Here is a 27,350-nt window from a genome sequence, read left to right on the forward strand (position 1 = left end):
CTCAGATTCTCCTTAAATATTTCACCTTTCACCCTAAACATACAGTATGATCTCTAGTTCTAGTCTCACCGAACCTTAAGAAAAAAAGCCTGTGTTTACCCCATCTATACCCCTCAGAATTTTATTTACCTCTATAAGATCTCCCCTATTTATCCTACACTCCAGGGAGTAAAGTCCTAATCTATTCAACCTTTCCTAACAACTCACTTGTCCTTAAATCTCAATAACATTCTTGTAAACTTTCTCACAACTCTTTCAACTTAAAGATATTGTTCTCGTAGGTAGGTGGTTAGAACTGCACACAAGACTCTAAATTCGACATCACCAATACCTTGTACAACTTCAAAGTAACTTCCCAACTGCCGTACTCAATGTCCTGATTTATGAAGGTCAATATGCTAAAAGCTCTCTTCACTACTCTGTCATCCTGCAATGATAATTTACTCTTAGCCTTCTCCTGCACTCTGTATATTTGCCATCTCTCTGGTCCTTGCCCACCTGGGACAGATGGGGGGGGGGGGGGCACCTGTCCATACATATCCCCTCTATCTTTATTGATAGTGCTTTGCCTGCTGAGTTCTTCCAACAGATTCAGAGTCAGGTTTACTATTACTGACATGTGCAGTGAAATTTGTTAACTTTGCAACAGCAGTACAATACATGATAGTATAGAGAAAAAATGAATCAATCACAGTAAGTGTATACTAAACAGTTAGATTAAAATAGTGCAAAACAGAAATAATATATATAAAAAGTGAGGAGGTGTTCATTCAATGTCCATTTAGGAATTGTATGGCAGAGGGGATGAAGCTGTTCCTGAATCATTGAAGGTGTGCTGTCCTGACGGTAACAATGAGAAGAGGGCATGTCCTGGGTGATGGGGGTCCTTAATATGGATGCCACCTTTCTAAGGCACTGCTCCTTGAAGATGTCTTGAATACTATGGAAGCTAGTACACAAGATGGAGCAGGCTAATTTACAACTCTCTAGAGCTTCTTACAGTCCTATGCCATCACCAAACCCACCCACCCTAACAGACAATGATGCAGTTAACAGTTTACTTTTCTATCATACGGTCTCTCTTCTGGATTAAAGATGAAAACAAAGCCTAAACGGCACCTCAAGTGGTCATAAAACAACCCACTGTTCAGCTCCCAGTGACCGCATTTAGTTCTACCCTTCAACCAACATCATTAAAACAAAGCAACTGCTTGTTTTTCACATTGCTGCGTATTGGAGTTTGATATTTGCAATCTGAGCAGTCATGTTTCCAACTTTGCCAAAGTCACCCTGTAGTGAACCTAATATGAGCTTTAATCCGAGAACTTTATTACGATTCCCTTCCTGCTGATCTTTTTAATTACAAGGACACCAAAGTGACTGGACAAAGAATTATAGAAGGCAAAGTTAATTTGTGCAAATTATCTTAGCAACTCCCACAACCTACTACAGGCCCTCCCCAAATTATGGTAAGAGTTTTGTTTCTGAGAACACAAGATGACTCATGGAAATATCCAAAAGCACCCTAACTCGAACCCTAATGAAGGCGAAAGGGTCAACAATCAGTCCCAATGGAGGCAGAGGGTCAGCGATCACTCCCAACAAGGTGAGAGGGTCACCGATCACTCCCAAGGGGCCAGAAGGTCAGTGATCACTCCCAACGAGGCGAGAGGGTCAGTGATCAGTCCCAATGGGGCCGGAGGGTCAGTGATCACACCCAATGGGGCCAGAGGGTCAGTGATCAGTCCCAATGGGGCCAGAGGGTCAGTGATCAGTCCCAATGGGGCCAGAGGGTCAGTGATCACACCCAATGGGCCAGAGGGTCAGTGATCACACCCAATGGGGCCAAGATCGCTCCCAGAGGCCACTGTTCAGACCAGGCATGAGTTGCAAGTCACAGGAAGACTGTTTGATGTTCTGCGATTTATGTGATTGGACTGTACTTTATATTGGTCTCCCTCAGTTTTTTGGCATTAATTTTCTTTGCGGTGGTGGGTGATCTGTTTGGTTTCTGTGTGTGGATGAGAGAGGGAGGGTTAGGGGCTTTTGATGTCACTGTCGCTGTTCCCTTTTGCAAGTAAGGGGGTAGGTTGCTGTCAATTTTCTGCGAGAGAGGGGTTCGGGGATTGCTACTGTTGCCGTTTTTTTACTGCAGGGATTGTAATTATTGCATTTTTTAGTGGGGAGGGGTCAGGGATTATCATTGTTGCTGTTTTTTTCTGTGAGGAGGGGGTCAGGATTGTTACTGTTGCTGTTTCTTTTCTGTGGGGAGAGGGGCCAGGATAGTTATTGTTGTAATTTGCCTATCACCACAATAGGTCAACGGCAGATACAGTCTCAATGGCTCTCCACATGGCTTTAGACCACCTGGACAAAACAAACACCTCTATCAGGATGTTGTTCATCAACTATAGCTCAGCATTTAATACCATCGTTCACACAATCCTGGGTCTCTGTACCTTCCTCTGCAATTGGATCCTCGACTTCCTAAATGGAAGACCTCAGTCAACATGGATTGGTGATAACATCTCCTCCTCACTGACAATCAACACTGGTGCACCTCAGGGGTGTGCGCTTAGCCGATGGCTTTACTCTCTGTGTACCCATGACTGTGTGGCTAGGCATAGCTCAACTACCATCTATCAATTTGCTGATGATACAACCATTGTTGGTAGAATCTCAGGTGGTTACAAGAGGGCGTACAGGAGGGAGATATGCCAATTAGTGGAGTGGTGTCACAGCAACAACCTGGCACTCAATGTCAGTAAGACAAAAGAGCTGAGTGTGGACTTCAGGAAGGGTAAGACGAAGGAACATATACCAATCCTCATAGAGGGATCAGAAATGGAGAGAGACAGCTTCAAGTTCCTGGGTGTCAAGATCTCTGAGGATCTAACCTGGTCCCAACATATCGATGCAGTTTTAAAGAAAGCAAGTCAGTGACTGCATCATTAGGAGTTTGAAGAGATTTGTTGTATTCAACAAATACACTCAAAAACTTCTATTGATGTACTGTGGAGAGCATTCTGACAGTCTGCATCACTGTCTGTTATGGAGGGGACTAGTGCACAGGATGGAAAGAAGCTCCAGAGGGTTGTAAATTTAATTGGCTCCATCTTGGCTACTAGCCTACAAAGTACCTAGGTAGGACATCATCAAGGTGTGGTGTTTCAGAAAGGCAGCGTCCATTAATAAAGACCTCCAGCACCTAGGGCATAAGACCATAAGACAAAGAAGCAGAAGTCGGCCATTCGGCCCATCGAGTCTGCTCCGCCATTTCATCATGAGCTGATCCAACCTCCCCTTTAGTCCCATTCCCCTGCCTTCTCACCATAACCTTTGATGCCCTGACTACACAGATACCTATCAATCTCTGCCTTAAATACACCCAATAACGGCCTCCACTGCTGCCCGTGGCAACAAATTCCATAGATTCACCACCCTCTAGCTAAAAAAATTTTTTTTGCATCTCTGTTCTGAATGGGCGCCCTGCAATCCTCAAATCACATCCTCTCATACTAGACTCCCCCACCATGCAATCAACTTTGCCACATCCACTCTGTCCATGCCTTTCAACATTCGAAATGTTTCTATGAGGTCCCCCCCCGCATTCTTCTAAACTCCAAGGAGTACAGTCCAAGAGCGGTCAAACGTTCCTCATATGTTAACCCTCTCATTTCCGGAATCATTCTAGTGAATCTTCTCCGAACCCTCTCCAATGTCAGCACATCCTTTCTTAAATAAGGAGCCCAAAACTGCACACAGTATTCCAAGTGAAGTCTTATCACTGCCTTATAGAGCCTCAACATCACATCCCTACTCCTATACTCTATTTCGCTAGAAATGAATGCCAACATTGCATTCACCTTCTTCACCACCAACTCAACCTGGAGGTTAAGGGTATCCTGCACAAGGACTCCCAAGTTCCGTTGCATCTCAGAACTTTGAATTCTCACCCCATTTAAATAATAGTCTGCCCGTTTATTTCTTCTACCAAAGTGCATGACCGTACGCTTTCCAACATTGTAATTCATTTGCCACTTCTTTGCCCATTCCCCCAATCTATCCAAGTCTCTCTGCAGAGTCTCTGTTTCCTCAGCACTAACGGCCTCTCCACCTATCTTTGTATCATCAGCAAACTTAGCTACAAAGCCATCTATTCCATAATCCAAATCGTTGATCAGCACGACCCCTGTGGAACACCACTGGTAACCGGCAGCCAACCAGAATGGGATCCCTTTATTCCCACTCTCTGTTTCCTGCCAATTAACCAACGCACTATCCATGTATGTAACTTCCCCGTAATTCCATGCGGCACCTTGTCAAAGGCCTTCTGAAAATCCAAATACACAACATCAACTGCATCTCCCTTGTCTAGCCTACTTGTAATTTCCTCAAAAAATTGCACTAGGTTTTTCAGGCAGGATTTTCCTTTAAGGAAACTATGCTGAGTTCTGCCGATCTTGTCACATGCCTCCAGGTACTCCATAAGCTCATCCTTGACAATCGATTCCAACCACCGATGTCAAGCTAACAGGTCTATAATTTCCTTTTTGTTTCCTTACCCGCTTCTTGAACAGCGGAATTACATTTGCAATCTTCTAGTCCTCTAGAACCAGGCCAGAACCTTATCAACTTTTGAAAGATCATTGCTAATGCCTCCAGAATCTCCACTTCTATTTCCTTCAGAACGCGAGGGTGCATTTCATCTGGTCCAGGAGATTTATTTACCCTTAGACTATTCAGTTTCCTGAGTACTTTCTCTGTTGTAATTGTGACTGCGTATATTTCTCTTCCCTGACACCCTTGAATGTCTGGTATATTGCTGATGTCTTCCTCAGTGAAAACTGATGCAAAATACTCATTCAGTTCCTCCGCCATCTCCTTATCTCCCATTACAATTTCTTCAGCGTCATTTTCTATCGGTCCTATATCTACTCTCACCTGTCTTTTACTCTTTATATACTTGAAAAAGCTTTTAGTATCCTCTTTGATATTATTTCCTAGCTTCCTTTCATTGTTCATTTTTCCCTCTTAATGACCTTCTTAGTTTTCTTTAGTAAGCTTTCTTTCTTTTTCAATCTTTTTATTGATTTTCATATATACACAAAAAAACATAACATAATAATGAGTAAATTATGAGTACAATAGACTTGAAATCACATTGATAATAAGACAACAATATCCTATTAAACATCAACAGAAGAAAATACCTTAGTCAATCAAGTCCATATGATTATATATGAAAAAAACCAAAAATAACCATTAAAAGAGAAAAAAAAATTGAAAATATGTGAAAAAAAGTATATATTAAAAAAAATAAAACTCTAAACTAAACTAACATGGGCAATAATAATAGTTTATAAGTATATGATAGTGTCAACAAACTCCGGAACTCCATACCTGAACATGAATAAGCAGAAAGAAGGTCTGGAAAAGGCCAAATTAATTCATATGAAAATGTCGAATAAACGGTCTCCAAGTTTCTTCAAATTTAATTGATGAGTCAAAAATAGTGCTTCTAATTTTTTCCAGGCTCAGATAAGAAATAGTTTGAGAAAGCCATTGAAACGTGGTAGGAGGATTTACTTCTTTCCAATTTTGTAATATAGACCTTCTGGCCATTAATGTTACAAAAGCAATCATTCGTCTAATTGAAGGGGAAATCTGATTACCATCTTCATTTGGTATGCCAAAAATTGCAGTAATAAAATGAGGTTGTAAATCTATATTCCAAATTGAGGAAATAGTAGTAAATACGTCCTTCCAGTAATTATGTAAAGTGGGACATGACCAAAACATATGGGTCAATGAGGCCACTTCTGAATGACATCTGTCACATTGAGGGTTAATATGAGAATAGAATCGAGCAAGCTTATCTTTAGACATATGAGCTCTATGTACAATTTTAAATTGTATTAAGGCATGTTTAGCACATATAGAAGAAGAATTAACCATTTGCAAAATTTTTTCCCATTTATCTGTTGATATATTATATCGAAGTTCTTTTTCCCATTCTTGTTTAATTCTGACTGATATTTCTGGTTGTATCTTCATAATCATATTATAAATAAAAGCTACTAATCCCTTCTGACAAGGATTTAAGGTAAAAATCAAATCTGTAAAGTCCACCAAAGTTGAATTAGGAAAAGATGGTAAAACTTTATGTAAGAAATTTCTAATTTGTAAATATCTGAAAAAATTAGATTTAGGTAATTCAAATTTGTTGGAAAGTTGGTCAAATGACATCAAAGTATCTTCAAAAAAAAGATCACGAAAACATTTTATACCTTTCCTTTTCCATATGTTAAAAGCTTGATCTGTCCAAGAGGGTTTGAAAAAGAAATTAAGTATAAGATAGGGCTATCAAGAGCAAAGTTTTTCAAAGTAAAAAACTTACGAAATTGAAACCAAATTCGTAATGTATGTTTAATAACAGGATTAGATATTTGTTTATTAAATTTAACTAAATCAGCAGGAAGACAAGAACCAAGAACAGAGAATAGAGAATATCCCTTTACCTCATTGCATTCCAAATTTACCCACTGTGGGCACAGTGGTGAATCCAAATCTAGTTTCCAATACATTAAATTACGAATATTATTTGCCCAATAATAAAATCTAAAATTAGGTAAAGCTAAACCACCATCTTTTTTAGATTTTTGTAATTGCTTTTTGCTTAACCTAGGGTTTTTATTTTGCCACACAAATGAGGAAATTTTTGAATCAATGTTATCAAAAAAAGATTTAGAAATAAAAACTGGTAGGGCTTGAAATAAGTATAAAAATTTCGGTAAAATCATCATTTTAATAGCATTAATCCGACCAATTAATGATAAAAACAAAGGAGACCATCTTGTAGTAAGTTGATGAATTTGATGAAGCATAGGTAAAAAATTCAGTCTAAATAAATCTTTATATTTCTTGGTAATTTTTATACCTAAATAGGTAAAGTTATCAGTAACAACTTTAAATGGTATCCTATCACTCAATAAAGTTTGTGCATTTAAAGGAAATAATTCACTCTTATCTAAATTTAGTTTATAACCAGAAAAAGTACCAAATTGAACCAACAAGGATAAAATAGCGGGAATAAAATAAAATATATAACAGCAAATCATCAGCATAAAGTGATAATTTGTATAACTTCTCATTACGGGTAATACCAAAAATATTAGGAGATTCACGAATAGCAATAGCTAAAGGTTCTAATGCAATATTAAATAATAAAGGACTTAAGGGACAGCCTTGTCTCGTACCACGAGATAATTGAAAGAAAGAGGATCTATAGTTATTTGTAAGAACAGAAGCAACAGGTTTATGATATATTAATTTAATCCATGATATAAAGTTAGGACTAAAATTAAAATTTCTCAATGTATTAAATAAATATATCCATTCAACTCTATCAAAAGCTTTTTCAGCATCTAATGAAATAACACATTCTGGGATTGTGGATGGTGAAGTATGAATTATATTAATCAATTTTCTAACATTAAAAAAGGAATACCGATTCCTCATAAAACCAGTTTGATCTTCTGAAATAATCTGTGATAGTACTTTTTCTAATCTAATAGCTAAAATTTTTGTAAGAATCTTAGAATCTACATTTAATAGTGATATAGGGCGATAAGATGTACATAAAGTAGGATCTTTATCTTTTTTAAGAATTAGAGAGATATTAGCTTCATAAAAAGATTGAGGTAATCTCTTCTTAGCAAACACATCATTAAAAATTTCACATAACCAAGGAGAGAGCAAAGAAGAAAAAGTTTTAAAAAATTCTACTATATAACCATCAGGACCAGGAGCTTTCCCTGTATTCATTGATGAGATAGCCTCTCCTATTTCCACCATAGAGATAGGATCATCTAACAGGCTATGGTCTTCATCAGTCAGTTTAGGACGGGGGTCGGCAACCTGCGGCTCCCGAGCCATTTGTGGCTCTTTCACCTCTGTGCTGCGGCTCCCTGTGGCTTTGGGAAATAATTGGTCAGTATTTAATTAAAATGTATTTTATGTTAGTTTGTTAGCTTTTGAAATGTAATTCTAAATTTGAAGATTATGGTGATCTTGTACAATCTAAGTGTGGCGACATCCGAAACGGCTCACAATTAGCCAGCATTCCGGCTAAGGGAGATAGCCTACGGGGGTTTGTGAGTACGCGTCTTTTGCAGCATCTGCGTCCATGGGGGCTGGGTTGAGGGAGGCTTAAAAGCAAGGCTGTTTAGTTCGAATAAAGTTATTCGACTGCAGTTTACTGACTGCGTGAGCACACCGCTACAACGTGTTTTTATCGCTATTAATATACGTCACCACTGCCAATACCTGACACCCGCCAGTGCGCGATTTCTTTAATTTTTCGATCCAAGGTAAGCCAACTATGGAGAATTCTAAAAAAAGAAAAGTGACTGAAGAAAACAGAACGTTTAATGATACGTGGACAGATTCATTTGCTTTCACTGTTGACGAGACTGGTTTACCGGTATGCTTAGTATGCAATGAGAAACTAGCAAACATTTCCAGAATAAACACGCAGCCTTTGCTCAAAAATATCCGGATGGAGATGAGAGAAAAAAAGCCGTTTCGGAACTGATGCGGAAGGTTGATCTGAGCAAAAATCATTTCCAGAAATGGATGAAGTCTGGAAAATCAACGACATACGCCAGTTATATTGCCGCTCAGGAAATAGTCAGGCACGGGAAGCAGTTTACAGATGGTGAATATATAAAAGAATCTTTCATTAAGATTTCAGAACATCTATTCATGGACTTTAAAAACAAGAGTGAAATTGTGCAGAAAATCAGGGATATGCCCCTCTCTGCAAAGACTGTCAAAGACAGAACCATAAAAATGGCAGAAGACATCACAAGACAGCAAATTAAAGACATCAATTCAGCTGTGGCCTACTCGATTGCCTGTGACGAGTCTAAAGACAAAGGTGATATTGAACAAATAGCGTTGTTCTGCCGGTATGTAAACTCTGCCGGGCCACAGGAAGAACTGATTGAGTTGATACCTCTAAAAGACCAAACACGGGGGGAGGACATCTGTGAGGCTGTCTTGAATTGTTTAAGAGCCAAAGGAATAAAGACCACCCATCTGGTGTCAGTAGCTACTGATGGGGCTCCGAATATGACGGGAACGCACAAGGGATTTGTGGCTTTACTGCAGAAGTCGCTGGACAGAAAGCTGCTGACTTTTCACTGCATCTTGCACCAAGAGGCACTGTGCGCTCAAACATTTCCTCCGGAATGCACAGAAGTAATGGATGTTGTCATTCAGATTGTCAATAAAATAATGGCAAAAAGTTTAAATCACCGTCAATTCCATTTGTTACTGGACGAGATGGAAAGCGCATATTCTGATCTCCTGCTGCACAACAAAGTCCGGTGGCTGTCCAAAGGGGAGGTGCTGAAACGCTTTGTCGCGTGTCTGGAAGAAGTGAAAACTTTCCTGGGCAGCAAAGGGCTCACCTTTCCTGAGCTGGAACAGCCAGAGTGGCTGGAAAAGCTACACTTCATGGTAGACATGACAGCGCACCTGAACACGCTGAACACAGTTCTTCAGGGGAAAGGACGCACAGCCCTGCACATGTTGGAGGATGTTTTGGCATTCGAGCGCAAGTTGACAGTGCTTGCCAGAGATTTACAGAAAGGCACTTTGTCTCACTTCCCCAATTTGAGAGAGTTCAAACAAGGTCACGACATGATAATTTCGGAGTATTTACATTCTGCAATCATCGCAATGCAAACATCGCTTGGGAAACGCTTCTGTGAGTTCAGAGAGGAAAAAAACACATTATCCTTCCCGGTCACTCCCTTAAGCATCGATCCTTCCCAACTGAATACGACTGCATTGGCAGGTGTGAGTCAACCTGATCTTGAGATGGAACTGGCCGACATAGCCGACAAAGACATATGGGTGTCCAAGTTTAGACGCTTGACAGCAGACCTTGAAGATGTTGCCCGTCAGAAGGCCGTTCTTGCTCAGAATCACAAATGGAGTGATATTGAAAACCTTCCAAAACCGGACAAACTTGTGTTCGAAACATGGAATGCTATGCCCGACATTTATGTAAACATGAAAAAGTATGCGCTTGGAGTCCTGTCGATCTTTGGATCCACATATGTATGTGAGCAGGTGTTCTCCAACATGAACTTTATTAAAAACAAACATCGCGCACGCCTCACAGATGACAGCTTGCGATCCTGTGTAAAGATGAAGGTGACGTCATACAGCCCTGATGTGCAGACGCTGTGCGCTGAGGTCCAGGAGCAGAAATCCCATTAACCAAGTATGATAAATATTTTAATTGCCTATTATTTTATGTATATTCATATTTTTTCATTGTTCAGTGAAATAGTCCTTTTATTTTTCAGGCTGATAGCTGGCTGATGTTATTTTTGGTTTGCTGCTGGCGGCAAATTTAAGTTTGGCGTTTTTCATAAATACAAGAAGGACTCAAATAGACGTTGAGTATTTTACTTAAAAGTAACCTTCAACCCAACGTCTTTTTTTCGGAGTTCAAAATGTTTTTGTTGCATGCAGAAATGTAATTTCGTTTTCTCTGCAGGAGTTCATCAATTTCATAAATGGAACACATTATAGTTTGTTTATACATAGCATAAAGGCAAAAAAAACGTTGTATGCAGTGTTATTTCATTTTAAATGTCAAACGGGTTTTGCGGCTCCCAGTGTTTTCTTTTCTGTGGGAAACGGGTCCAAGTGGCTCTTTCAGTGGTAAAGGTTGCTGACCCCTGGTTTAGGAATATTCAAATTGTTAAAAAAATTATCTATCATGGACTGGTCACCATCAAATTCTGATTGATATAGAGATTTATAAAAATCTTGAAAGGTATTATTAATTTCTTTATGATCAGTAGTTAAATTACCGTCTTGTTTGCAAATTTTAATAATTTGTCGCTTAATCGAGATAGCTTTTAATTGATTAGCTAACAGTTTACCAGTACGATCACTGTGAACATAGAATTGAGCCCTGGTCCTAATTAATTGATTTTCAATTGAAGAAGATAATAGTAAACTATGTTCCATTTGAAGCTCAACTCTCTTCTTATAAAGTTCTTTGGTAGGAGTCACGGAATAAATCTTATCAATTTCCTTGATTTTATCCACTAATAAAGCAATATCTAAATATCTTTGTTTTCTTTTACCAGCAGAATATGAGATAATTTGTCCACGAATAAAAGCCTTAAAAGAGTCCCAAAGTATTCCTCTGTCGATTTCTTCAGTACAGTTTGTTGAGAAAAACAAGTCAATTTGTTGTTTTATATAGGTGATAAATTCTGGGTCTTGAAGCAAAGAAGCGTTAAGCCTCCAAGATCTGATATTATTGGAATAGTCCGAAATCTTAATAGATAACTTCAAAGGTGCATGATCCGAAATAGTAATAGAATCATATTTACAATCAATAACATCTGTTAGTAACCGATGATCAATAAGAAAATAGTCAATTCTAGAATAGCTATGATATACATGTGAAAAAAATGAAAATTCTTTATCTTTAGGATTCAAAAACCGCCATATTTCTGTAATTCCCGAATCAACCATAAACGAATTAATAAGTAGGGCTGATCTGTTCGGAAGAGTACGAATAGGTTTAGATCTATCCATCGAAGGATTCAAACAACAATTAAAATCTCCACCCATTATCAACATATATTCATTTAGATTAGGAAGGGAAGTAAATAAACGTTTAAAAAATTCAGGGCAGTCAAAGTTTGGAGCATAAATATTAACTAGAACAACTTTCCGATGGAAAAGTAAGCCAGTTATCAACAAAAACCTACCCTGTGGGTCAGAAATAATTTCATGATGTGTAAACGAAATTGAGGGGTCTATAAAAATAGACACACCCCTAATTTTAGCGGTACAATTCGAGTGAAATTGTTGACCCTTCCAGAACCTAAAAAAACGTTGATTATCCTCCCTCCTGATATGGGTCTCCTGTGCAAAAATAATATTAGCATTTAGTCTATGGAATACTTTAAATATTTTTTTACGTTTAATCGGATGATTTAAACCATTAGTATTCCAGGAGATAAAATTAACAGATTTATCCATCATACTAATATTAGTTGTGTGTATCATAAAAGGTTAAAAAGACACATAACCCACAATTCAGGAAGGAGGAAAATTGATTCAGGAGCAACCGGAGAACATGACACCTCAACAATATTAATAATTTAAAGTCGGCCCATAAACTAAAAGCAAAAAAATAAAAAGCAAAAGCGTGAAAAAAGATCCCTACCTCCTCCCCCCACCCTTTGAAAAAAAGCCAAGCAGCAAGCGCATAATCTAATACTAATATTACCCCCATTTCAAGATGGCAGCTCTATAAAAAGATTAAAAGAAAACTATATAACACCCAAATTAAGATATAGAGTTGCAAAAAAAATATATATCAATCAGAATAAAAGAAAACTAATATAATAAAACAATCATTAGTAAAAAAAGTATAAACATCAAAATTTAAAAGTGTAATATACCTTTAAAAAAAATCCCGTGTTCAAATACAAGATGACGTTTCAAGAGCAAAGACTTATGGGAAGAAGAAACGCCATTTTGAAAAAGCCATATTACTAAATACAAATGTGAGTTCAGCAATCTGTTAAAAGACAAAATAAGATTTAAAAAAAAGGATATAATAAACAGTACAATATATATATATAAAAAAAGACCAAAAATCCAAAACATTCGTCCCATTTCTGAGTACAGGCAAACAAATAAATACTTACAAAAAAACAGAATCTTACGGGAAAAAGAAACAACATTTTAAAAAAAAAGTAAATCATTATTGCAAAATATAAACGTATATAACCAAAACAGAAAGAAAAAAAGATATTATAAAAGTTAAAAAGAACATCTATAAACAATGATGATAGTAAAAAAAACCAGATCCATAGATCAAAATAAAAAGTTATAACCCAGCTTCATAGGTTAAAACTTAAGATAGAAAGATATCCTCTCTCCGAAAAATCTTCCACATAACGCATAGTTCAAGTTGCAGTAGAAGATCGAAATTCTTCAACAAATTTCTTCCCGGAGTGTTAAAAATTTGCTGATTGTTGTCGCTCAGCGTAATTCTAAGCTTCGCTGGATACATTAAAACTTGTTTAAGTCCAATCGAATAAATCTCTGCCATCACTGGTTTAAAAGCGATTCTGGCTCTCATAACCTCATAAGAATAATCCTCAACAATTCGAAATTGGAAGTTATTGTAAGAAATCATACCTTTTTTACGAGCTAATCGAATTAAAAGCTCTTTCTCACGAGGATAATGAAGGCGAACAATCACCGCTCGTGGTTTATCAGTCATTGACGAAAACCTCGCAACTCTGTGAGCACGGTCAATAACAGGTTTAGTTTGCAAACCTTCATCACCGAAAATTTCCCACAGTAATTTAGAGAAAAATTCAGTTAAATCACCGGACTCAACTTTTTCGGGAAACCCGATAATTCGCAAATTCTGTCTGCGAGATCGATTTTCGAGATCAGTAATTTTGAACTTATGCAGATTTACAACTTTAAGAGTCGATTGTACCTTCTTATCCAACTCCTCAAGTGTACATGCTTTTTCAACAATTAATTTTTCAAGAGTCTCCAACTTATCTTCATGCCGCTGAATATCCGTTGCCTGCGACTGAAACTTAGTATCAAGCGATTTAACAGCTCCTTCAAGTTCAGACATTTTCGTGGTAAGCTTGTTTTCCAAACTTGACATTTTACTTCCCATCTTGTTTTCCAAACTTGCAAATTTAACGTCCAGAAGATTAGAAATTGCGTCGATAGATAAAGGCTCCTTAGACGATTTCTTACTTGTAGCCATTTTAAATTCGGCAAAGTTAGATCAAATATAGTTTTAGGGAAAAAAAAGTCAATCGAAAATATCAACTCATTTGATTAAATTCGAAAAGATTTGATTAAAGGGTGATTATAGTTAGAAAAGTGAAGAGCGCCTAAAAGGCAGATGTTTACGTCGCCATCTTGAAACTCCACCCCTAGTAAGCTTTTAAAAACTTCCCAATCCTCTGTCTTCCCACTAATTTTTGCTTCCTTGTATGCCCTCTGCTTTGCTTTTACTTTGGCTTTGACTTCTCTTGTCAGCCACAGTTGCATCCTTTCTCCATTTGAAAATTTCTTCTTCTTTGGAATATATTTGCCTTGCACCTTCCTCACTTCTCACATAAACTCCAGCCACTGCTGCTCTGCCGTCCTTCTTGCTAGTGTCCCTTTCCAGTCAACCTTGGCCAGTTCCTCTCTCATGCCACTGTAATTTCCTTTACTCCACTGAAATACCAACTCATCGGATTTCGACATCTCTTTCTCAAATTTCACAGTGAACTCAATTATGTTATGATCACTGCCTCCTAAGGGTTCCTTTACTTCCATCTCTCTAATTACCTCTGGTTCATTACACAATACCCGATCCAGTACAGCCGATCCCCTAATGGGCTCAACATCAAGCTGTTCTGTCATTTTCTCACTGTTACCATCAGGAAGGAGGCACAGAACCCTCAAGTCATACACTCAACAACTCAGAAACAGCTTCTTCCCCTCTGCCATCTGATTCCTAAATGGACATTGAGCCCTTGGACACTACCTCACTTTTAATAATATTTCTGTTTTTTTGCACAATTTTTAATCTATTCAATATACATATACAGTGTAAAGCATACTAAATAAGATTTACTTATTATTTTTTCTCTCCCTGCTAGATTAACATCTAGCTCTCTCTGCTAAGTTAACATATTTCATGTAACATGCTGGTGATAATAAACCTGATTCTGATTCAGTTCCTTTTCTGTGGAGAGGGGTGGGAGTTTGTTTTATTGCTGCATTTTCCATGGGGAGGGGTTGGGATTGTTACTGTTGCTGTTTTTTTTCTTTGGGGAGGGGTTGGGAATTGTTTTATTGTTTTTTTTTCTGTGGGAGGGGTTGGGGATGGTTTTTTGCTGTTTTTTCTGTGGAGAGAGGTTGGGGATTGTTTAGTTGCTGTTTTTTTTTGGGGGGAGGGGTTAGGGATTGTTATTTTTGCTGTTCCTTTTCTGCGTGGAGGGGTCAGGGATTGTTATTGTCACAGTTTTTTTCTGTGGGGAGGGGGTCGGGGACTCTGGGATCTGTGAGTTTTGTTTCTTTTACTTTTCATGTGTATTTCATGACTATCTGGAGAAGAGAAATATCAGAGTTGTATATGCAAGCTTTGACCATATAATGAATCTTGAACCTTGTAACTCTGAACTGTTCATAAGTTGGTAATGAACTAACCAGTGTGTTGCTGCAGGTAACAGAAATTGAGAGCAAGTAGATATGGAAACAGTGTTTGACAGTAAGCCACACTGACTCGATAGTGCTCCCTGCTCTATTTGTTGAGGCTTATGGGTGCTGGTAGAGGGGTGACAGTGCAGAAGGGACATGAAGAAATGTTCGGAACCCACCAAAAAAAAAAGATCCCTGCAATTCTACAGCAGTTGACAAATCCATTCGGCCAGTCTCCCATACACTCATTCCTTTGTTGGGCTGGACCTAAACTGGGTTTTGCACACTGGGAAGAACCTATATCTTATAATAATGCAAATAATATATTCAACAGCATTTCATTATTGTATCTATTATTGGAGGTCAAGTTACCGACCACAAAAAATCACATAGCTACAGCACTCTGTTGTAAAATGGTAAAAAAAACAATAAATTATGATGAAGAGTGAAGCAATTCAGAAAGCTGTCTGTAAATTCCAAGACATTCTTACTGACTTCACCTAAATATTAAGCGATACTAATCAATACTAATCAAAAGGCTTATTTATCATCCACTAAGATCTCCAACACATAAGAAGTTACACTTTCAAGATTATTCAGATTATTGTCAGAAACTTCTTTTGCTATTAGTCTTAAATTGACAAATCAATATTAGTTGACAGTTTGTATATTATCACTACACTTGATACACTTTATATCATTAACTTTCACTGTCTAGCTAGGATTCCCTAAAACCCAACTTTCTCATACAATGGATCAATTAATCAGTTTTTTCTGGATTAACCTCACTCACATAAAAACCTAGTACAGGTTTGTCCTGCTACCCAAAGGTAGAGCATTCCTGTGAAACCGTTTGTAAGCCTAAATGTTGTAAAGTGAAGTAGCAAATATCATTAATTTATATGAGAAAAATTTTTGAGCGTTCCCAGACCCAAAAAATAACCTACCAAATCATACCAAATAACACATAAAACCTAAAATAACATGAACATATGGTAAAAGCAGGAATGATATGATAAATATACAGCCTACATAAAGTAGAAATATTGTATGTACGGTGTAGTTTCACTTATCAGAATGGGTAAGACAGCAAGCCAAAATCGATTTGGAGAAAAAAAATCGGTACATACACACATGTGCACACAACTGCCCACACAAGGCTTCACGGTCACGGTAGTCTTTTTCAGGGTAAACACACGTATACATACTGTAAAAGGTATGGATGGTTTGGAGTTGGAAAAATGTATGCAGGATAGTTTTTGGCAGCAATACATAGAGGTACCAACTAGAAAAGGGGCAGTGTTGGATCTTCTGTTAAGGAATGAAACAGGTCAGGTGACAGAGGTATTTCTTGGGGAGCACTTCGGGTCCAGTGATCACAATGCCATTAGTTTCAATATAATTATGGAGAAGGATAGGACCAGATACAGGTTCAGATTTTTGATTGGAGAAAGGCTAACTTTGAGGCGATGTGAAAGGATTTAGAAGGAGTGGATTGGGACAAATTGTTTTATGGGAAGGATGTAATAGAGAAATGGCGGTCATTTAAAGGTGAAATTTGAGGGTACAGAATCTTTATGTTCCTGTTAGGTTGAAAGGAAAGGTTAAAAGTTTGAGAGAGCCATGGTTTTCAAGGGATATTGGAAACTTGGTTAGGAAAAAGAGAGATATCTACAATAAATATAGGCAGCACGGAGTAAATGAGGTGCTCGAGCAATATAAAGAGTGTAAGAAGAATCTTAAGAAAGAAATTAGAAAAGCTAAAAGATATGAGGTTGCTTTGGCAAGTAAGCTGAAAGTACATCCGAAGGATTTCTACAGTTACATTAATAGCAAAAGGATAGTGAAGGATAAAATTGGTCCCTTAGAGAATCAGAGTGGACAGCTATGTGTGGAACCGAAAGAAATGGGGGAGATTTTGAACAATTTCTTTTCTTCGGTATTCACTCAGGAGAAGGATATGGAATTGTGTAAGGTAAGGGAAACAAGTAGGGTAGTTATCGAAACTGTGATGATTCAAGAGGACGAAGTACTGGTGCTTTTAAGGAATATAAAATGGATAAATCTCCCGATCCTGACAGGATATTCCCTAGGACCTTGAGGGAGGTTAGTGTAGAAATACCAGGGGCTCTGACAGAAATATTTCAAATGTCATTAGAAACGGGGATGGTGCCGGAGGATTGGTGTATTGCTCATGTGGTTCCATTGTTAAAAAGGGTTCTAAGAGTAAACCTAGAAAATATAGGCCTGTCAGTTTGACGTCAGTGGTGGGTAAATTAAAGGAAAGTATTCTTAGAGATGGTATGTATAAGTATCTGGATAGACAGGGTCTGATTAGGAACAGTCAACATGGATTTGTGTGTGGAAGGTCATGTTTGACAAATCTTACTGAATTTTTTGAAGAGGTTACGAGGAAAGTTGATGAGGGTAAAGCAGTGGATGTTGTCTTTATGGACTTCAGTAAGGCCTTTGACAAGGTTCCACACAGAAGGTTAGTTAGGAAGGTTCAATAGTTAGGTATTAATATTGAAGTAGTAAAATGGATTCAACAGAGGCTGTATGAGAGATGCCAGAGAGTAGTGGTGGATAACTGTTTGTCAGGTTGGAGGCCGGTGACTAGTGGTGTACCTCAGGGATCTGTACTGGGTCCAATGTTGTTTGTCATATACATTAATGATCTGGATGATGGGGTGGTAAATTGGATTAGCAAGCATGCAGATGATACTAAGGTAGGTGGCGTTGTGGATAATGAAGTAGGTTTTCAAAGTTTGCAGAGATATTTAGGACAGTTAGAAGAGTGGGCTGAGCAATGGCAGATGGAGTGTAATGCTGATAAGTGTGAGGTGCTACATTTTGGTAGGAATAATCAAAATAGGACATACATGGTAAATGGTAGGGCATTGAAGAATACAGTAGAACAGAGTGATCTAGGAATAATGGTGCATAGTTCCCTGAAGGTGGAATCTCATATGGATAGGGTGGTGAAGAAGGCTTTTGGTATGTTGACCTTTATAAATCAGAGCATTGGGTATAGGAGTTGGGATGTAATGTTAAAATTGTACAAGGCATTGGTAAGGCCGAATTCGGATTATTGTGTACAGTTCTGGTCACTGAATTATAGAAAAGATGTCATCAAAATAGAGAGAGTACAGAGGAGATTTACCAGAATGTTACCTGGGTTTCAGCACCTAAGTTACAGGGAAAGATTGAACAAGTTAGGCCTTTATTCTTTGGAGCGTAGAAGGCTGAGGGGGGACTTGATAGAGGTATTTAAAATTATGAGGGAGATTCAAACAAGGGGACATGAGTTGAGACTTAGGGGCAAAAGTTTAAGGGTAACATGAGGGGGAATTTCTTTACTCAGAGAGTGGTAGCTGTGTGGAATGAGCTTCCAGTAGAAGTGGTAGAGGCAGGTTCGGAATTGTCATTTAAAGCAAAATTGGGTAGGTATATGGACAGGAAAGTGGAGGGTTATGGGCTGAGTGCAGGTCAGTGGGATTAGGTGAGTCTAAGCGTTCGGCACTGACTAGAAGGGCCAAGATGGCCTGTTTCCATGTTGTAATTGTTATATGGTTATACAGCAGGTGTCTTTTCTTCGTAAAAGCAAAAATCCTCTTTGGTTAGCGAAAACAGGTACTAATGTAGGTCTTTTGTAACAGCGAGCTGCCATAAAGTAAACGTTCAAAAAACGGGGCCACCTGTACTGACGAAACCACTTAAAACCTAGCACCGACCATAAGACCATGAGACCATAAGATATAGGAGCAGAAGTAGGCCAATTGAGTCAATTGAGTTTGCTCTGCCATTCAATCATGGACTGATCCAATTCTTCCAGTCATCCCCACTCCCCTGCTTTCACCCCATACTCTTTGATGCCCTGGCTAATCAAGAACCTATCTACCTGTGCTTTAAGTACACCCAATGATTTGGCCTCCACAGTCCCTTATGATAACAAATTCTATAGATTTACCACCCTCTGACAAAAGTAATTTCTCGACATCTCTCTTCTAAATGGATGTCCTTCAATCCTGAAGTCGTGCCCTCTTGTCCTAGACTCCCCTACCATGGGAAATAACTTTGCCGTATCTAATCTGTTCAGGCCTTTTAACATTCAGAATGCTTCTATGAGATTCCCGCTCATTCTCCTGAACTCCAGGGAATATAGCCCAAGAGCTCCCAGGCATTCCTCATATGGTAACCCTTTCATTCCTTGAATCATTCTTGTGAATCTTCTTTGAACCCTCTCAAATAGCAGTATATCCTTCCTAAAATAAGGAGCCCAAAACTGCACACAATACTGTGTGGTCTCACATGTGCGTTTTCGAGCCTCAACATCCCATCCCTGCTCTTATATTCTGTTCCTCTTGAAATGAATGCCAACATTGCATTCACCTTCTTCACCACTGACTCAACCTGGAGGTTAAACTTTAGGGTATCTTGCACAAGGACTCCCAAGTTCCTTTACATCTCCCCATTTTGAATTATCTCCCCATCTAAATAATAGTCTGCCTGTTTATTTCTTCCACTGAAGTCCACGACCATACACTTTCCAACATAGTATTTCATTTGTCACTTCTTTGCCCATTCCCCTAAACTATCCAAGTATCTCTGCAGGCTCTCTCAAAACTACCTATCTTTGTAGCATTGGCAAATTTAGCCACAAATCCATTAATACCATAATCCAAATCATTGACATACATCGTTAAAAGCAGCAGTCCCAACACTAACCCTTGTGGGACTCCACTAGTAAACAGCAGCCAGCCAGAATAGGATTCCTTTATTCCCACTCTCTGTTTTCTGCCAATCAGCCAATGCTCCATCCATGCTAGTAACTCTCCTGTAATTCCATGGGATCTTAACTTGCTAAGCAGCCTCATGTGCGGTTCCTTGTCAAAGGCCTTCTGAAAATCTAAGTACACCACAGCTACAGCATCTCCTTTGTCTACCCTGCTTGTAATTTCCTCAAAAAATTGAGGTAGGTTAGTCAGGCAGGATTTTACTTTCAGGAAACCATGCCAGTTTTGTCCTATCTTGTCATGTGCCTCCAGGTACTCCATAATCCCATCCCTAACAATCAATTCCAGTGACCTCCCAACCACTGATGTCAGGCTAACAGGTCTATAGTTTCCTTTCTGCTGTCTCCCATCCTTCTTAAATAGCGGAGTAACATTTGCAATTTTCCAGTCATCCGGTACAATGCCAGAATCTATCAATTCTTGAAAGATCATTGCTAATGCCTCTACAATCTCTCCAGCTACTTCCTCAGAACCCGAGGGTGCCTTCCATCAGATCCAGGAGATCTATCCACCTTCAGACCATTAAGCCTCCTGAGCACCTTATCAGTCATAATTTTCACTGCACATACTTCACTTCCCTGACGCTCTTGAATGTTCAGTATACTGCAGATGTCTTCCACTGTGAAGACCGATCACTGTGAATGAGGAACGCATTCAGTTCCTCTGCCATCTCTGCATCTCTCATTATGATCTCCAGAGTCATTTTCTATTGGTCCTATATCTACCCTCAACTCTCTTTTACACTTTATACACTTAAAAAAAAAGCTTTTAGTATCTTTCTTTTTTACTAGTTGCCAGCTTCCTTTCATAATTCATCTTTTCCTTCAGAATGACCTTCTTTGTTTCCTTCTGCCAGTTTTTAAAGGTTCCCAATCCTCCATCTTCCCACTAGCTTTGGCTTCCTTACATGGCCTCTCATGTGCTTTTATTTTGCCTCTGTCTTCACTTGTCAGCCACAGTAGTGTCTTTCCCTTTGAAAATTTCTTATTTGCAATATGTCTGTTTTGCACTTCCCTTATTTTTCGAAGAAACTTCAGCCACTGTTTCCCTTTCCAGTCAACCTTGGCCAGTTCCCAGTTCCCCTCTCATGCCATTGTAATTTCCTTTATTCCACTGAAACACTGACACATTGGAATTTAGTTTTTCCTGAAATTTCCAAGTGAACTCGATCATACTGTGTTCACTGTTCCTTAAGGGATCATTAACCTTAAGGTCTCAAATCACCTCTGGATCGTCACACAACATCCAATCCAGCACAGCTGATCCCCTAGTGGGCTCAACAAAAAGCTGTTCTAAAAAGCCATCTCTAAGACATTATACAAATTCTCTCTCTTGAGGTCCAGTACTGACCTGGTTTTCCTAATCCACTTTCATGTTAAAATCCCAACGATTGTCATGACATTGCCCTTCAGACAAGCCTTTTCTATCTCCTGTTGTAATTTGTAATCCACATCCCGGCTGCTGTTTGGAGGCCTGTATACAACTCCCAGTAGGGTCCTTTTACCCTTGCCATTTCTTAACTCAACCGAGAGAGACTCTACACCATCCGATCCTAAGTCATCCCTTTCTAGTGATTTAATATTATTTCTTATACACAGGGTCATATCACCCCATCTGCCTACTAACCTATCTTTCCGATACACTGTATATCCTTGGATGTTCAATCCCAATGGCAGCCATCCTTTAGCCAAGTTTCAGAGATGGCCACGATGTCATACTCGCCAATCTGTAGCTGAATTTCAAGATCGTCCATTTTATTTCTTATGCTGCGTGCATTCAAACGTAACACTTTCAGTCCAGTATTTGTTGCTTTTTGTTTTAACTGTGCCACACCTCTATTGCCCTGTAACTCACTCTACTGGCTGTGATTATGCCTCATCTCCTGCCCATCCTTACTATCTCTGTTACACGCTATCTTTGATTTATTTCTGTTTCCCACTTCCTCAGCCATCTCCCTGCCAAATTAGCTTAAACCCTCCGTAGCAGCTCTATTAAATGTGCCACTAGAATACTGGACCCCTTTGGGATCAGGTGTAAGCCATCCTTTTTGTACTATCCTTCCTTTTGTCATTCCTCCCCCAGAAGAGACTCCAATGATCCAAGAACCCGAAGCCCTGCCCCCTACACCAGTCTCTCAGCCACGCGTTAACATGCCTGATCCTGCTATTCTTGTGCTTGTTAGCACGTGGCAAAGGCAGCAATCCTGAGATTACTACTGTGGAGGTCCTGTTTTTCAGCTTCCTACCCAACTCCCTGAATTCTCTCTTCAGGACCTCCTCCCTTTTTCTACCTATGTTATTGGTACCAATGTGTACCAAGACTTCTTGCTGTTCACCCTCTACCTTCAGAATACTCTGCACCTGATGCAAGACACCCCGTACCCTGGCACCTGGGAGGCAACACACTATGCGGGTATCTCTATCAAGCTGACAGAACCTCCTGTCTGTTCCCCTCACTATGGAATCCCCTATGACTACCACATTCCTCATCTTCTTCTCTCCCTTCTGCACCATGGAATCAGGCTCAGTGCCAGAGACCTGATTGCCATGGTCGTCCTCTGTCAGGTCATACCCCCTCAACAGCATCCAAAATAAGATAACGATTACTGAGACCTGAGGGGTGCTCTGTTCTATCTGAGCTCTTCCCTTCCCTGACTGTCCCTATCTAACTCCTGCAGCCTCGGGGTGACTAACTCATGTAGCTCCTATCTATTTCCTGCTCACTTTCCGTAATAAGCTGTAGGTCAGCAAGCCACAGCTCCAGATCCCTAACACTGTCTCTCAGGAACTGCATCTTAGTGCACCCGGTGCAGATTTGCCATCTGGGAGACTGGAAGAATCCCAGGATTCCCACATCTGACACCCAGAGCAAAGTACTAAACCTACAGACATGCTCTCCAGTCCTCCAAAAAAAATGCAAGGAAAAATAAATGAAGTCCACCTACCCAATTACCTTGCCGAAACCCGAATGAGCCAAAGCCCGACCACTCTGCCTCAGACCACTCCTTTAGTTATCGCTCTGCTAGGTCGTGTCTCCCTTTTATACCTGAACCCTCCATGCTCTCCAGCTCAAGGTTGGTGCACCGGTTATAGCCGAGTTTCCATGAAGCTTTCCCCTTTTAAACTTTGCTCCCAGACCTGTGTGCCGCCTTCTCTCTTGGAGCTCTCCAACTCACGATTGATGCACTGGTTATAGTGAACCAGACCACTTAAACCTAGCACTGACCAGACCACTTAACCCTCAAACTGACCAGATTTAAACCTAGTACTGACCAAAGCACTTAAACCTAGCACTGACCAAAGCATGTAAAATAATAAAATTGATAACCCCTAACTAGTGCTTTAGTAGTCATTTTCATACCTTCAGACAAGCATAAGAAATCAAATCATGAGTAGGCCTATCAGCCTTTCATGGTTATTCTACAGACCAATAAGATCATTACTCATCTTTTACCTCCAAGCCACTTTCCTTTACTAATCCCTTGATCCCTTTAATATCCAAAAATCTATTGATCTGTTTTAGATATGTTCAATAACAAAGCCAACACAGCCCTGCTGAGACAAATTCTTATTCCTAACATGCACTATCCTCTGTGAAGAAATGTCTTCTTATCTCTCTCCCCTTAATACAGGACTGTGACTCCTGGTTCCAGTCAATCCAGTGACAGAAACATTAATTCTGCATCGACCCTGTCAAGTCCCGTAAGAATTGTGTTTATTCTAATGTCAATGTCTTTCATCCTTTTAAACTCAGGAGAGTATAGGCCTAGTCTGTTTAATCTCCTCCGATCTCTCTGCTAAACTGTTGCTGCACTCCCTCTATCGCAAGTCTAAGCTTCTTTAGGTAGGAAGGCTGGGCTGCTACGTTGTATTCCAGATGCTGTTTACATTATTGGAACATTGCACTCCTCTTGCCATAAAGGCCATTATACTATTTGCCTTTCAAATAACCCATTGAATCTACATCCAGGTCTCTGAACACCAGTTTGTAATTCAGTTTGTAGTGTCTTCACACCTTTCATTTGAGTATGAAGAAATGGAGTCACAGAATGATGACTTTTCAAGCATCTTTATATTGGGTAAAAGTGTGACATCCAAAATGGGCATGATGAGAGAGAGAGAGAGAGGGAGAGAGGGAGAGAGGGAGAGAGGGAGAGAGGGAGAGAGGGAGAGAGGGAGAGAGGGAGAGAGGGAGAGAGGGAGAGAGGGAGAGAGGGAGAGAGGGAGAGAGGGAGAGAGGGAGAGAGAGAGAGAGAGAGAGAGAGAGAGAGATCTACAAACAGCCACCCATCGTTAATGACACTGTTAATCATTAAGGAAGAGCATTCCAATCTCTACACATTGATATTCCACAGAGCAGGTTTGAACCCTGAGTTTTCTCTCCCACGCATGAATGCTACCATTAGCTTGTTTCCCATGTTGATTTAGCAAAATAATTCATCCCTTCATACTTTCTTTTAAATGTTTTTGCATTGTTCTGCTATTGTCATTACTGACAATGGTTATTAACCTTAAAACTAATGAGGTAGAGAAAGGTAGTTTAAAAAGGGAGAAAAAAATTGACAGGAAGGAATACTAGTCAAATGTTAGTTGAAGGAAATTCCACTCCAAAGAATTAAAATGGGGATGCAATATCTATAGTTATTTTTCTCAATATGTCAACCAGTATGGACCAAGTGTACAAAATAACTGAATTTAGATGAAAAAAGCGTCATGAAAGAGAGAAATCAGTGATATTGTGGGAATACAATTGTTAAGTTTTTTTGCCATTCTTTTTTCAATGAATTTAAATACTTAGATTTATTGAAAGGGCACTTCACCACTGTGTGATATTGGCTTTAATTAAATTCAAGTATTCAAATGCATTGAAAAGATGGCACCAATAAATGGCAACTCTTTGCATGCAGCTCCAATGGGAATCATCAAATATTCCCATTTAGGATTCACAGTCACAGCCATAGTTACTTCAGTTAGCAACGTCACCTTAAGATGTTTTTTACAAAAATCAACAGACCCCGGACAACAAGCTCAGTTCATAAGTGCAGTTCCCCTTAAGAAAACAGAAACAGGAACGGTGTGCTTGTCTACAGGTAAGATAGAAATGCAGAGGCCATGACCCTCACTCCCAACCATCCAGCTGGTAAATGTGCAGTCTCTAGAAAATAAAATTGAAGACCTCAGAGCAAAATTGCAGTACCAGAGGGATACCAGGACTGCTGTGTACTTTGCTTTGTGGAAACATGGCTCATGCCCACCATTTTGGATGCAGCACTGCAGCCTGATGGTGTCACCGTTCTCCGCAAAGACAGCTGAAGGTAAAGGAGGGAGAGTGTATTTCATGATTGACTCATCATGCTGAACATAAGTGACCATTCTTCGCAAAGACAGTTGAATGTTTTGAAGGCAGAGGATGGAAAGTGTATTTCATGAATAACTCATCATGGTGCAAATACGTCACCATTCTGCTCACCAGACCAGGATCATTTAGCAGTCAAGTGTCATCCATTTTATCTGCCGAGGGAGTTTACCACTATATTCCACCTCAGGCAGGCACTGGAGGAGTTGAGCACTATTACAAGCAGTCACAAAACAACGCACCCTAATGCCTTCCCTATGATTGCATGGGATTTCAACCACACCAGCGTGAAGAAGTATCTGAACAGCTACTACCATTATATCACCTGTGGAACCAGAGAGAACAGCACACTTGACCACTGTTAGAACATTAGATGCCATCCCAAGCCTCCACTTGAAAAGTCCAACCGCCCGGCTGTACTTCTACTCCTGGCATATAGGTGGTGGGGACCAAGAAGGTATGGTCAAGGGAGGCAGAGGGGTGCTTTGAGTTGGAGGACTGAATGATATTCAGGGATTCGTCTTCAGATCTGAATGAATACGCCCCAGTTGTCACCAACTTCATCAAGACCTGTATGGATGAGTGTGTGTCTTTGGGAACATACTGGATATACCAAAACCAAAAAGCCTTGGATAAACCAGGAGCTCATAATCTGGTGCAGGCTAGATCAGTGGAATTCAAAACCGGTGATCCAGAACTATATATGATGTAGAGGTACAGCCTGTGGAAGGCTATTTTAAGAGCAAAAAATCAATTCCGATTGAAGTTAGACATGGATCTGGATACACATCAACTTTGGCAGGGTTTGAAGGCCTGTACATCCTACATGACAAAACCTAACATCAAAAATGGTTGTGATGCTCCAGTTCCAGATGAGCTTTTATGCACACTTTGAGAGGGAGAATAAAACTACACCTGTATGAATCCTTGCAGCATCCGGTGATCTCCATTTCAGAGGTCAAAATCACAACACCTTTGAAGAGGGTGGAATCTCATAAGCCATCAGGCCCTGATGGAGTACTTGGAAGGGCTCTGAAAACCTATGGCAGCCAACAGGCTGGGGTGCTCAAAGAGTCTTCAATCTCTCACTGCTGCAGACAGAGGTTCCCAGCTGCTTCAAAAGGGTAACAGGCACACCGTTTTCCGTGAAATGTAGGTGAGTTACCTCAATAATAATTGCTCAATTGCACTCTCATCTACTGTGAGGAAGTGCTTTGAGAGGTTGGTCATGACCAGAATCAACTTAACTCCTGCCTAAACAAGGACCCAGACCCACTGCACTTTGCCTATCACCACAGTAGATGCAATCACACTGGACAATATCATTACCTATGCCAGGCCATTACTTATTGATTGCAGATCAGCATTCAACACCATCAAACCCTCAGCCTTAATCCACGAGCTCCTATAGCTGAGCCTCTGTACTTCCCTCGGCAACTGGATCCTTGACTTCCTCACCGGGAGGCCACAGTTGATGCAAATTAGAAATAATATCTCCTTCCCCCCCCCGACAACTAACACTGGCGCACCTCAAGGATACATGTTTAGCTTACTGCTCTACTCTCCTTACACCCACCATTGCGTGGCTCGGCACAGTTCAAATGCCATCAATAAACTTGTCGATAACATAATAATTGTTGGCCGAATTTCAGATGGTGACACAGAGGTGTACAGGTCAGCTGGTTGAGTGCTGTTGAAACAATAACCTTGCACATAATGCCAGTAAGGCCAAGGAATTGATTGTGGATTTCAGGAAGGAGAAGTCAAGGGAACAGGCACCAGTCCTCATGAGGGATTAAAGGTGGAAAGGGTGAGCAGTTTCAAGTTCCTTGGTGTCCTCTTGTGGCAACCATTTCAGCCCTGGGAAAAAGCCTCTGACTATCCACACGATCAATGCCGTTCATCATCTTGTACACCTCT

General features: G+C 39.8%; 1 protein-coding gene across 5 annotated transcripts in view; it reads right to left on the reverse strand.

Annotated features, from left to right (window-relative positions):
- The window catches only part of LOC132391499 (insulin receptor substrate 2-like), a 164,637-nt gene that overhangs the window by 21,113 nt on the left and 116,174 nt on the right, over positions 1-27,350 (reverse strand). For 2 of the 5 annotated variants that reach the window (XR_009511251.1, XR_009511250.1), the window contains one exon: positions 12,510-12,628. The exons of 2 other annotated variants lie outside the window; for them this stretch is intronic. The gene's annotated coding sequence lies outside the window, so the exon portion shown is untranslated. Of the gene's footprint in view, positions 1-11,810; positions 11,968-12,509; positions 12,629-27,350 lie in introns of all 5 variants that reach the window. One more of the 5 variants, XR_009511253.1, reaches the window with a different exon arrangement.

Source organism: Hypanus sabinus, chromosome 3 (genome assembly GCF_030144855.1).
Source record: "Hypanus sabinus isolate sHypSab1 chromosome 3, sHypSab1.hap1, whole genome shotgun sequence".
NCBI lineage: Eukaryota > Metazoa > Chordata > Chondrichthyes > Myliobatiformes > Dasyatidae > Hypanus > Hypanus sabinus.